The following is a 14250-nucleotide window of genomic DNA, read 5'->3' on the forward strand; positions in this document are numbered from 1 at the left end:
AAAAAGGAATAAAATTTAGAGAGAGGGAAAATATAAAAAAGGAATAAAATTTAGAGAGAGGGAAAATATGAAAATTTCCAGCACAAAAATGTGTAGTTCATAACAAATGACTAGTACACAAAACAATTTCCGGTGTACAAGAAAATTTCCTGTACAAAAATGTCTAATACATTAACCAAATGGCCAGTACACAGAACAATTCTAGGAAACAAGAAAACTTCCTAGTACAAAAATGTCTAGCACATAAACAAATGACCAGTACACAAAACAATTTCCAAGAAACAAGAAAATTTCCAGTACAAAAATGTGTAATACATAACCAAATGGCTAGGAAACAGAACAATTACCTAGTAACAAGAAAATTTCCAGGAAACAAGAAAATTTCCAGTACAAAAATGTCTATTACATAACCAAATGGCTAGTAAACAGAACAATTTCTTAGAAACAAGAAAATTCCCAGTACAAAAATGAGTAGTTATAACCAAATGGCAAGTACACAGAACAAGTTTTGGTACACAAGAAAATTTCCAGTACAAAAGTGTTTAGTACATAACCAACAAAATCGAAATTGGTTAGAAATTGGTTAAAATTTGAGAGAAGTTAGGAATTGGTTAAATTAATAAATCTGGAAAGTTGGAGAGAAAAATTCGAAAATGAGGAAAATTAAAATTTAAATGAAAAACTACCAAAAAATGAGGAAAATTTAAATATAAATAGATAAGAAATAAATCTGGAAAAAAAAGAGAAATTTGAACCAATTTCGAGTTTTCGGAGAGAGAAATTCGAAGAGAAATATTTGTTGAGATTCGAGAGAGAAATAGGAATTGGAGAGGAAAAAATTCTAAATTAGTTAGAAATTGGTTAAAAATTTGAGAGAAAATAGGAATTGGTTAAACAAAGGAAATAAATCTGGAAAGATAATTAGAGAGAGAAAGTAAAAGAGTAGAGAGAGAAAGTAAAAAAGCGGAGTGGCGATTCCCGGGATTTTCAGAGTGGCAATTCCGTAATTTTTCTGGGTGGCACCTTCTGTAAATTCGAAAAGAAACACGAGTCTTACGGTAAATTCCCCTTTCCTTCTGACGCATTGGACCCGTTTTACACTTTTAAATATGATTGGACGAGGCCCTTATTTTCGGCTCAGTTTTGGACCCAACGCCCATTCCCTCTTTTAAAATGGCCCCATACAAAAGTTTTTGGCGCCTCAATCATTAAAAATTTACCCACCTTGTCATCCATATCTATGTTGCATTCAATAAAAGTGGCAAAATCTTTGAATAAATCATGTATGGCTACTGGCCTAGCCATTTAAAGTTCATATAAACGAGTTTTACATCACCATCCTGAAACTTGAAACATGTCATATTTCATATTTTCATCCAGTAAAAACACTCCAAGGACGCAATGATCTGTAGAAGATTTGAGATAGATAAATAGACTTTTATCCTCGCTCTCATACACAACTATATGTAGACGAAGTTCCGTGATGAAATGAGGATTTGTGCGATTTCACTTACTCCAAAATAGTTCGACTCATAAGTTATATCAACACAATGAAATTCTTCTTTTTATGTTCAAAGTTGTTTGTCATTACACAGAGACGTGACCGAGAATTTGAAGGCCCTGTGCAAAATTAATTTGATTATAGGCTTTTCGTACAATAAACAAATTGTGAGCGAAAATTGAATAAAATGCAAGATGATTTATCAATAGATGATGAAAACCATAGATGATACAAAATTTATTTTGGAAAAGGTAATCGTAGGAAAAATTTTGCATTTTAAAATTTCATTTTGTAAGAAAATAGAGTTTAAAAATTCACAATCACTTGTGAGCAAAAGGATTGATTTATTTTATCTTAGATTATAAGTTTATAACTAAAAACAACATAATGAAATTCTAAATTTTCATGGAATGTTTGGATCTTAATATAAATTTATATTAATTATTCAGTTTGCAAGTTATTAAGCATGACCACAGGCCCATCAAACACTTTTCACATTCATACAATAGTCCCTCTTTCATTTTTATTTTGTTTTGATTTTATTTATTCCTTTTCTTTCTTTACCTCACCTCATCATCTTCTTCTAGTCTCTGCTTAAAAAAGGCACAATGTTATCATCCAATATTAAAGCTAAGTTGTTTAAACAATTCAAATTTCCACTCCCCACAATCTTCCAATTGTGCATTGAGATCATGTTCAACCTTATTCCGAGTTAATGATCCGGATACTTGTTACCTGTTCTTCCATTTATTAAGGATCTTCTCTTTCTACGTTTTCTCTTGCACTAGCAATCTCCTCAAAGCTTTGTTCTCATGTTGCCCTGTCGAAATTCTTGACTTCTCATCGTAATCACTTTGCATATCCAATGACTTTGATCTCCTAGGAATTTCAGATGCATCTGAGTTCCTAACATTATTTTCCATCTACAATGACTCGATCAACTAAAAAGAAAACATATTCCCCAATTTTCATCTCCAATTATGCATGTTTCTCTTTTGAAAGTGTGTTAAATATAGGACGGTCTCGGCGTGAAAGTTTGGACACATTAGCAGGGTTGATCTCCCGAGGCAGGGCAGGCTGGTATGCGAAGCAGGGGTTATGTTAAGGCGGTTACTAGTGTTAGCGAAATCTATTATATAAAACGCAATGTTTTGTGCTGACTGAGACAAGTCAAAAGACAAATCCGGTCGTTCGTTGCGATTTTGTATAATTTCCACCCTTTGATCCATTACCCTCCCTTAAAAATACAAATTTATTCACCCACTACATGCAAGAAAGTAAATTAGACTCTGAATCTAGACCGTCTAAATTCCCCGGATTGGTTCAACGTTCAGATTAAAATAACTCTCTCTCTCTCTCTCTCTCCATGAACTACCTGCAACAGCCAAACCCCTTAACTCTCTCTCAAACGCCCAAACCCCTTAATGAGATTTCATTCTCATTCTTTCTCTCAGTTTAAGTTTTTCCCATTAACTCTCTCTGAAACTCCTAAACCCTAAATGAGATTTCATTCTCATTCTCTCTCTTACTAAAAATTTGTCTACTTCATTTCTGCTACCAAATCGATCCACTTTCTGATCCAAAAACGTTGAGAAGAAGACAACCCTCCACCTTCTCTCATTATACCATCGGTTGTGTCTCCATTGAAAGAGGATTGACTCTTCAATTCCATCAACATTACAAACTCTCTCTCGACTTCTCTCTCTATCTCTACATCGGTTTCTTCAATGATAGATTCATCAGATGTTTATGGAACTTTCGTATTGGGGATTTGTTATCTACCATCTAGGTAGTTAATATTTCTTCCCTCTTCCTTTATATTCTTTTTAAAGCTTCTAATATTTTGTTTAATTATTTGATTGTTTAGAGGGAGTGTTTTGTGTATTTAGGTTACTGACTTTGAATTATTAGTATTGATTAATTCATTTTTCATTGCTTCATCTTTTCGGTCTTAACCTCCACTGACTGTGGTTAGAGAGAGTGTTTATAGGATAAGAGAGTGACAGTAAGAGAGAGAGAGAGAAAGCAGGCTAGGATCAGGAGCAGTTCAATTTTGTGGAAGCTAGGGTTTATGAACCCTTATGTACCTAAAGTTTTTTTTTTAAATGCTTAAGTGTGAATGCTAGGGTTTATGAACACTGTTCCGCTGAAGGCAAGTAGAAAGTAAAAGGATTTGATCTTTTTTGTCCATAATACAAATTTGTCTAAAAGGAAAACATACAGAATTTCCTTTTGTTGTCTGTTGAGCTTATTAGTATTTGTTGTTGATTGTGTCCCTAATAATTTCTTTTGTTTTGCTGAGTTGCACTATCAAAACACTAGCTTATATATCATAAACATAATGGAGCCTATTCTGCAAGTTTATAGAGCATGTTCTGTTTGCATTTTAGATATGCAGTTAAGTTGAAAAATTAGTTTCTTATTATATCACCTCATGACAGATGTTCTTACTTGATTTGCACATGAAAGATCCAGAGTCCCTGCTGGTTCTGATGCTGGTGAGCTCTCTGTTATTGAGGCAAAACTTACTTGGATTGTGCACATTATAGCCGCCATTTTCAAGATTAAACCATCTGTTAGCTCTAGGTAAGATTTTTTTCACATTGAAATTTGAAAATTATTTTCAAGTTTCTATTCATTACCGAGCTTGAGCTTCTCTTTTATCTGTTTCCTTTTGTCATGCAGCCCAGATTCACAAGAAATAATTGATGCAGAACTTGCAGCACGAATTCTGCGATTACTAAATGTAACTGATAGTGGACTACACGCTCAGGTATACCAATAGGGAAACCCTGAGTTCGAGGAGTGCCAGAGGCTGCAACGGATAGGCCAACCAGAGGGGGAGCCGACATTTGATCCCAGAGGGCAACATTGAGCATGGATGAATGGTAGAGAAGACCATTATCCTAACGCATCGAAGGATGCAAAGCAGAAGATTGAGTTAACCCGGAGGGGGAACCTGCGCGATGAGACTGCGTAGTTGAGTTTGGACGAAGGTGCTATGCCGAAGACATGAAGGTGCAGTGGTAGCATCGGAGTTGAGGCAGAAGATTGAAGTACTCCAAACTTAGTCGACAAGGACGTCGACATTACAAGTGGGGGAGTATGTCACGTCCATATTCTTGAGCATGCATATGGCGTGACGAGTGCTAGGAAGGCACGCACGAGCACATAGGCCGGAAGGCCAAAGACGAGGTCGTTGGGGCCAGAAGCTTCTTGAGCCATGCCCGGAGGTGCATTCAAGCCTTGCCAAGAGCGAGTATGCTTGGTTGAAAGATTGATGTTTCCTTGTGGAAATAGGCTAAACAAGAACTTTGCTACTATAGAAGGGGGTGGTCTCCCTTCCTCATATGCATCCTGCATATGCCAAGACCTCGTGGATGGGAGCTCGCCCATCTTAGCATTGTATGCACGAAGTTAGCATCCTCATGGCGCAACCCATGAGGCCGGCCTAGCGTATGTTGAAGAAGCATATTGCACAGGTTCCCTTGTCATAGGAGATGGCTCGGGATAGTACCTGGAGATACGTTACTGCGGGTTCCTTTGGAACGAATGTTACATGTTCTCATGCCATGGCGAGGCGTGCGTCGTGCTAGCATATTCCATAAAGAGGATTGAGCTATTCAAGGGGCCAAGCCTTGATGTGCTATGTTGGGCATGAGGTAGCTTATTAGAGATGGATGCTCCTATGCCCAATGTCCGGATGGTAAGCCGAGATGATAGGTGCCAGATGCTTGAGACTAGATGGCAAGATCCGCATATGCGGCTTGGTGTGCTCCGCACATATGTTGGTATCCTTTATAGTGGGCGAGAATCTATGACTCAAGGAAGCGTTATCCGGGATGGCTCGAGCTATGCTCGTAGGTTGGGGCACGATGGTGTCATGCCGCATTATTGGTTGGGAACCAAGATGACTTGATAGTCGAGATGCTCCGAATATGTCCGGGAAGGCTGGTTATGTACTAGGAGGGAGTACATGACGCCGCACGACACGTTATGATTTGATATTCTGCACTATCGGCACGTTGGTGTTTGATATTCCGCACTATGAGCACAAACATTTCAAAAAGAAAAAGTTAATAGCCAAAATTAATCAAAACTATGAATTCAAAATCCTTCACAACTTGAGCAGAAATCCGGGTTCAATTAGAGAACTCAACAACAATAGAAGAATGGTAGTTGATCTTATGAAGAGTGCCATACTTCCATCAGGAAGGGGAATCAGGTGGTATCATGAGATATAAGAGATATATGTGCTCTTACAATAAATATAAGAGATATATGTGCAGAATGAAGTGAAAAATGTAACAAGACTTCAGTCTATTCAAAATTCTTAGAGTATTTATGAGATCTGATGAATATGCCACAAGAAGATACTGCAAAAGGGAACAACTGAAGGGAGCAGTAACAAAATTAAGCACTTTGTTTCTACATATAGAGTTACTGACAGGCAAAACTGGAAAGCTACATCTTCATTGTTTCATCATTTAAGTTCTAAATATGATCAATTATCAATATGTAATTCTAAATGCTGAGGTGTCAATCAAAAGCCAAAAGCCTAGAAAGAAAGTTAGTCCACATTAGTAGCTGTAGTAAAACTTCAATCAAATGTTCATGCCACAACATTCCTTTGAAGTGAATCATCTCACTGATTTGTAAATGCACATTATAATAACTCATATGACACTGATAAGATGTAATACGAAAAATAGGTTATTGCTATTGACTAGAAGCAGAAATAGTAAATATAACTCTGAAGATTAGGCATGTGGTGCACTCTAGTATTTCTTCCTGATCGCAGCTTTTCCAGTTTGTATATGTTCATACGTGTGACTGTGTGTGTGCAGAGGAATACAGCCAAACAATTTACTTGGTCATGATTTATTCTAATGAGACTTAACTTTGTCAAGTTAATTCCTTACTAAAACAATTCCTTCGACCAGCCTTTCAGAGTTCCAAAGAAGTATCAAATATATTTATGTTTTTCGGGTAAATAGGAATGAAAAGAAGAATTAGATAAGACCTCTTAGTCCAGTGAGGCTAGTAGCATAGTACAAAAGAAACATTAGCAGCTTGGTACAAAAATAGGGATTTAGGCAAGTCATTTGTACACAGAGTCACCTTAATCACGCCACGACAAAAGAGCATCTCAAAAACTTCTTTAACAATTGGAAGCAGACCTGCATGATGCACCCCAATCCCTCTAGGTAGAAGGCTTTGGAGCCTGACGACCTGCAGAAAGTAGTGACAGTATATCAGCTACTCCCTCCGTCCCATTTTGTTTGGTTGTTATTCCTTTTATGGATGTCCCTAAATGTTTGGTCACTTTCCTTTTATAGCATTCATTTAACTATTAAAATGATGAAACTTCCAAGACTACCCTTTAGTTTGAATACCGTTCAAATGTTTTAATTGGTTCAACACTTCTACCAATGTTGTATTTAATGAAATACTTTATCTTAAATGAGAGTAGTATAGGGAAAGTCTTTATATTTGTCAACAATAAATAACATTTTTTAATAAGTTGGATTACCCAAAACTACAAACAAAATGGGACGGAGGGAGTACTAAAGTTCATACAAAATGAAGACAGACACGGAGATCAGAAATACCTGTGGAAGGTTCCTATCAGATCCCTTTAGACGCGAGAAGGCTTTGTCACAAAAAACTCGAATTTCACTTTTCTCTGAACAAATTGAAAGATAGTTGAAGTCAGATTCTCTACAGATTTATCACAACGGTTCTTTGAAAAGCAAAAGATAACCACCTGAAGTCACAATTCACAAGCAATGGTAGAAAGTGGTGTTCTTACCGTTCTGATTGAAACACCATAATTGATATTCGAAGAACCGTCCAAGGGATCATAAACCACGGAGATCTACATTATTAGGAACAAATTGATTCTCTGTAAGAGACTCATATTAGCAATTAAAGGACTATATATATATATTACCTGATTCCACCAAATGCCTAAATAATACTCGAGGATTTTCTATTTAATATCTATTTCGAAATACTTGTTGTTCGTCCAGAGCTTACGAAACACATCTAGCTTCTTTTGCTCCGAACCTTGAAGTTATGGTAAAAAAAATATGAATAACATCATACCCAAAATTAGCTTCTCATTTTACAATTACATTGAAACATCTCCAATAGTGTTACAAAAAGGAACCTACAAAATTATCAAAAAGTAACGAACAAAGAGAAACTTAAAAGAAATCATGAAGAAAGTTTCAAGATCGTAAAGGAGACGGATTGGTCTCAACCCTCAAGTTTCAATTTTCAACATAGTCTCCTGCAGCAAAATCAAGTCGCAATCTTAAATTTCAAAATCACTATATGGACTTACCTAGGTATACCTATCCTTAAAATCCCTCATACATCTAATACGATCAGTAAGAAAAACTACATATATCATATACATAACATTGCCTTGCCTTGTAAACTGATCTTCTTTTCTGTAACATATACCATAATTTTAGTGTCTTCTAATATCAACATGCCACGAAGAAAACTCAAAATTTGTGAAGGGAGACCTTCGCCAGAGTGGTCTGTTCTTGACCAGGTATGTTCTTCACGAACAGATCTCGGTCTGTTCTTCACGAACAGACCAAGGTCTGTTCTTCAAGAACAGACCACTCCGGTGAAGGTCTCTCTTCGCCGGAGTAGTGTTAGAGAGAGAGAGGAAGAGAGAAAAAAAAATTAGTTTGAAGGTCGCCGGCCAGAAATTTTGCCGGCCGGCGACCCCTGCCGGAGAAGGTGATGAGGTGGCGTAACATATGATGTGGCGTGACTTGGCAGAGAGAGAAAACATGATGGAGGAGAGAGAGTAACGGTGTTATAACGGAAGGGGGCCATATGGGTATTTCTCGTAAAGTGGGGGGCCTGGCAGGAAGCTGGTCACAAAGTAGGGGGCCATTAGGGAAATAACCCAAATTAAAACTATTGAAGATAGAATAGAAAATTAGGGTGATCTCCTTGCCCCAGAAAGGCTGAAGCTCATACAAAATTAGGGCATAATCAATTTCTGCCATTATCCATGATTTATAACCCAGACACTGATGCACCCGAAAAGGTTGCACACCCAAGCGGAGGTATCAAGTAGTAACCGGTAAAACCGGAGTCGATCCAAGGATAGGAAGGTGATTTGGATATCGAAGGGTCTTGTCCCTCGGTCTAGGTATCACTAGCTAACTTAGACTAAAAAGGAAAGGAAACAAAGATAAATGGGGGTTTGATCGAATAAGGTGATAAGAGAATAAAGCAGACAAGTAAAATAAACTAAACTAGACAATAACAGTAAACGGGCGAGAGAGATTCGAGAGAAAAATCGAAGGAACAAGAGTCGGGAGACGGTAAGACTCGATTCGGGCAACAAATAAGCGAGAGAGGTGTCGAAGTCCGGGAATCCATAATGATAATCTTACGACTACGTATGATCCAATCTAATGTGTCGAAGTATAATCGATGTTCGACTCCTAAAGTAGATGTTTCTAAGTACTACGTATATTCGGAGATCATACCTAGTCAAACAAACGCCTAATTCGGTTAATCCCGAGTCATATCAAATGAACATCAATTCATAATCAAAACATCAAATCATGTTAAACATAATCACAAATTCATCACATTTCATCTCATATAATCGACACACTTGATTTGGCTAACATGGTGAATAAGTAATAAATGAAAAGAAATGATATGAGAAATCCCCCTTTTTCGATGTGGCTCGAGGCTAGGTTCGTCGAGAAAAATGAGTCTCTAAGTGTAGTCGATCTCCCCGTAGCAAAATTCTGGATTTCCCTTTAATAGTGCACTTTGGGTGTCCCCGAGCAAAAATCAGATTTCCCCATAGCGACCACCATCATCTTCTCCATTTTTCACCCAAACTCCATTAAAGCTTCATCAAGCTTTCTCTCTCTAAAGATTTCTTACCCAAAATCAAAATCAAACACATAGGAAGCAAGCTCATGATGTGGGAAACAAAAGCCCTATGGTTTCCGGCCAAAAAGGTGGCCGGAACACCTAGCAAAATCCGGCCAAAGAAGTGAGGATTCCGGCCAACCCTAGATCCGGCCACATCTCTCTTCCCGAGCCGCACATGAGTAAACCCTAAGCGTCCCGTACCATCTTGGAAGCATCCCTAGCAGCTCCCGGGTGCGTTCCGAGCAAAGAGGCCTCCGTCCCGTGCCGTCCTTGAGGATCCCGAGCAGCAGCTCCATGAAAGCTTAAACCGAGCTGCTGCTGCAGCTCCATGAGAGCTGCTGCCATCCCGTGCTGCTCGTGCCGGGAAGCTGCTGCTATCCCGTGCCTGCTGGTAGCTTCCCGAGCAGCAGCAGCTCCCGCGTCATCTCGAGCTCGAGCTGCTGCTCCGGCCAAGCTTTGGCCGGCCTTAGTGCTGGCCGGCCTAAGCTTGGCCGGCCCCCTTCACCTTCTTCTCTCTTTTCCTCTCCTCAAGCTCTCTTTCTAGCTCTCAAGAACACCAAACCCTAGCCTCTTGCCTCTTTCCCTCTCTCTCCTCTTGGTTGTTGAATGATAAATGAGGAAGAAGATGAATAGTGTATTTGACCCAAACCCTAGACTTAGTCAACCTTGACTTTGACTCAAACTTGGGTCCATTGGGTGCCTCCAAAATCTCTTCCTTCTTTCATCTTCTTTGGGCTTGGGTTTTATTCCTTCATATCTAGGCTCTTGGGTTTTAGACTTAGGCTTTAATCTACACTTGGAAATCGAGGGAGGTGCCTTCATAGAATCTTTGTTTTAAGACCGAACCTCGACTTCTTTCTTTCACAACTTCCCCGTCCGAACTCGGAATGGACTTCCGTTTTCACCGTTGGACTCGTCTTTGACTCTTCTTGTCATTTGATTTGGTTGAAGCCTTTTTCTCTCGTTTTCGACACATGAAATGATAGTGACAATTCGTTTCCTTTATTCCGATTTACATGGTTAACTCCAGAATAGGTACCTAACATGAAAAACACATAAAATATTATTGATAACACTCGAAAATGGACTAATTAGTCTAAGTTAGGCTCTCCAAATGTGACATTTTCGTGTCACATCAGACACCACAAAGATTAAAACCCACACAAACACCACAAAGATTAAAACCCAAAAAATTATCAAACAAGTAATCAACTTCTGCCATTATCAATGATTTATAATCCAGACACACAAAGATTCAGACACCAAAAGATTGAAACCCAGACAAACACCAAAAAGATCAAAGGAATAATACTTACTTGAGAGCCATTGCCAATGATGAAGGAGACGACGCTGCTTTAGATTCAAGAAGAAGATTACTTGATGTAGACGCAGCGGAAATATAAAAACGATAAATAAAGTAAAGGAAGAACGGTAAAATAACTGAATAAACTTAATAAACTATAAACTTTGATTTGGTTTTCTCTTCAATCTGAATAACAAAATAGACTAGACCTCCTTTTATAGGATAATAGACTTTCCTAGATAGACTCAAACTAGGATTCCTAAATATTAAAGACACTAAAACATAGAAACTCCTAAATAATAGAAATACCAACATAAGGTAATTTCCTAATCCTAAACTAACTAGGACCACTATTGTGGCTGACCGGGACGTGGGCACGCGTGGACGTGGGCCCACGTGTTATGCGCCTGCATCAGCACCCCGTTCCCCAGAAGGTTCGTCCCGAACCGTTTCGATGAAGGAAACAATGTGAGCCACCCGTATACTCTGAATTCCGCCATGGCGATCCGTAATTCCCACTTCGAACGAAATTTGCAGACAATCGGTAGAAGACAATTATGGACTAACGAACCCAGTATAATCCGGACTCCTTGACACGACGAGATTCATAAAATCCACAGTAGTGAAGAAACATCCAACAAATTGTGACATCGGCCGTCATCTTTTAGTGGGATGAAGAAGATTGCACATACCAAAATGTCCTCTTTGAAAAATCGGACCTCCAAAATCATCTTCCAATATATCACGATTTCGTGTTCACCGGAAGCTAAAAAGTGAACTGGTGGTGAGATACTTTTCTTTTTCTTCACATTACTCTTTTCTGTTAATGTAGCAAGTATCTCATTGATTTTTCTAAGGAGCATTTTCTCGAACACGTTAGAGACACCAATTAATATTCCCATATTTGGCCTCCCGTGTGGTAAGGTGAAGCTCCATCCACCTTCTTTCATTAATTCCCTGTTTCTCAAGTAAATACTTTCATGTGATGAAGCCATTGAAGATGATGATGATCCTCTGCCAATTAATTTGTATGTAGGCATCTTTGTAATAGTTTCAGTTGATTTTTCCTTCCTCTCCACTGAATTTACAATTGACTTCTTAGTAATATACTGTGATGAAGAAATTGTTGATGGAGAAGATAACAAAACATAACTATCATTGGCATCAGTGTTAGTAATCAGATCTTTGAGCAGGAAACGTTTCGTCTTCATCCAGTAATCTTCAGACGACGATAATGTTGATAGATTGCTTTCATGATGAATTTGATTGAATTTAAACTGTCTACCGGAGAAGATTTCAGTAGGGTAAATATGAAATACAAAAGCTAATTCAAAGTCAACATCGCAAGTGGGATGATCTCCAATCTTTGTGTTATGATCACTCGATGAAGGATCATATCGAAATTCTTCATTGTCTGCTAACGTCTCAAGCCAAATTAGTTGATTATCTGCATATAGTTGAGCTCCCCAATACCTGTTATCTTGTGAAATTTTGCCTTTAAACCTCGTAAAAGTGGTAGCATTATCAAGTTGTGATCGTTTATTGGAAGACCATGGGGTACTACAATAATTTGAATACGAAATAGGTTTCTCCCATGATAATGAATGAAGGTTTGTTTGATCATGGGGAGTCGAAACTGTCAAAGCTCTTGGATCCCAAATAAAATCAAAATTATCTTCTTCTATTGTTGGGGAATATTCATCTGCATCTTCTTCAGTTTCAACTTCGTTGTGATCTTCATGTTTAATATCAATGGAATCATCCTCTGTTAGTACTTCTTTATAGTTGGAATCATCTTTTTCAACTTCTTGTTCTTCTTCTTCTTTAACTACAACTTCTTTGTAATCAACTTCGTCAACTTGTTCAAACTCTTCTTTTTCTTCTTTTATTACTTCTTCATGGTTAATGGAAATAAGAGGTTGTGAATAATAATAGTACGGTGGTGGTGTATAATAAGAAGATGGAGGTGATGGTGAATATGGTGGTGAGTACGGTGGTGGTGTATAAGAGTACGGAGGTGATGTGAGACATAATTGATGCGGTAAAATTTTATGATTCGAAACAAGGATGTCGTCTCCCGGAATGTCATATGAATCATAAAATTTGGTCAGACATTGATGATTCATATCTCGACTAGGATTTAGATTTGATGAAGGAAAATTACTTCCTTCTTCCTCCTCCGCCATTGACTGAATTTTGTTCCTTTTTCCCTGAACTTCTCCTTCAATATCATCGATCTTAGTGATATAAGTAACTTCGGAGAACTGTCTTCTCAATTCAATTTTTGTTTCTGCACATGATAAACATTCATCGAGAGGAAGAAAACCATACCTGAAAATACTTTTCAATGTATCCCAATCATCAATGATCGATTTTCCTTGATCAATAAGTCTCCATTGCAGGGCATTATATTGTTCATAGATTCTTTCAGACATATGTTGCTCAACCAAAAAAACCTTATCTTCGTCGGGAATGTTTTGATTTCTGAACCAATCTTCCATGTGTTGAATCCAGAAATTTATATGAAATTGACCTTCGAAGAGTGGAATTTTAGAAATTTGATGAATTTTTCTTTCATCTTCTCGATCAATATAAAATTGAGTTGTATCTCGAATAGGATCCCAAGATAAACGTGGAAAAAATTTCCAACATTCAAGAGGAGATGTATCCATAGATATTTTTTTTTTTGTAAAAAAAATCCAGAATTTTGATGGCTCTGAATACCACTTGATGTAGACGCAGCGGAAATATAAAAACGATAAATAAAGTAAAGGAAGAACGGTAAAATAACTGAATAAACTTAATAAACTATAAACTTTGATTTGGTTTTCTCTTCAATCTGAATAACAAAATAGACTAGACCTCCTTTTATAGGATAATAGACTTTCCTAGATAGACTCAAACTAGGATTCCTAAATATTAAAGACACTAAAACATAGAAACTCCTAAATAATAGAAATACCAACATAAGGTAATTTCCTAATCCTAAACTAACTAGGACCACTATTGTGGCTGATCGGGACGTGGGCACGCGTGGACGTGGGCCCACGTGTTATGCGCCTGCATCATTACTGCCATTACTCATATAATCAATTGGGTAACGTTGCTGTAGATTGAAGAAGAAGATTGCTGCCATCAATTGGGTAATGTCCCAAGAGCGTGAGAACCAAGATTTGGGTGAGTGATAACGGTCGAAGGAAATAAAGCGCGAACGAAGATACGAGGGATTGGGCAAAAGGCCCAAAACCAACCCAACAATATGTATCAGGCCCACTGCAGATAAAGAATGAGGGGCAGGTCTAACAAGTCAGGCAGGGTGGTGGAATTTCCGAAATACCCTTCTTCTTTTCGAAATTTACGAAACGGTCATCGAAAAATTCCCGGGAAACTCGAAAATTTCTGAAAAATAATCTGACACGTCTCCCATCAGACTGTGTACTTTCCATCAATTTACAAAATTGCCATCGAAAATTCCCGGGAAATGCGAAATTTTTTGAAAAATAGTCTGACGCACCTGACA

General features: G+C 38.0%; 1 long non-coding RNA gene across 1 annotated transcript; it reads right to left on the reverse strand.

The window, feature by feature from the left end:
- Nucleotides 1–5797: 5797 nt before the first annotated feature.
- LOC147530942 (uncharacterized) lies at nucleotides 5798–13920 on the reverse strand. The gene is made up of 6 exons (XR_015228242.1): nucleotides 13780–13920; nucleotides 10571–10867; nucleotides 8418–8559; nucleotides 7314–8052; nucleotides 7114–7187; nucleotides 5798–6733 (listed from the first exon to the last, which is right to left on the reverse strand). It is a non-coding gene; the product is annotated as an uncharacterized LOC147530942 (long non-coding RNA).
- Between the last annotated feature and the right edge of the window lie 330 nt (nucleotides 13921–14250).

This window comes from Eschscholzia californica, unplaced genomic scaffold, assembly GCF_041429995.1.
Source record: "Eschscholzia californica isolate CP2 unplaced genomic scaffold, dmEscCali1.0.p SCAF_6, whole genome shotgun sequence".
In the NCBI taxonomy this organism is placed as follows: domain Eukaryota; kingdom Viridiplantae; phylum Streptophyta; class Magnoliopsida; order Ranunculales; family Papaveraceae; genus Eschscholzia; species Eschscholzia californica.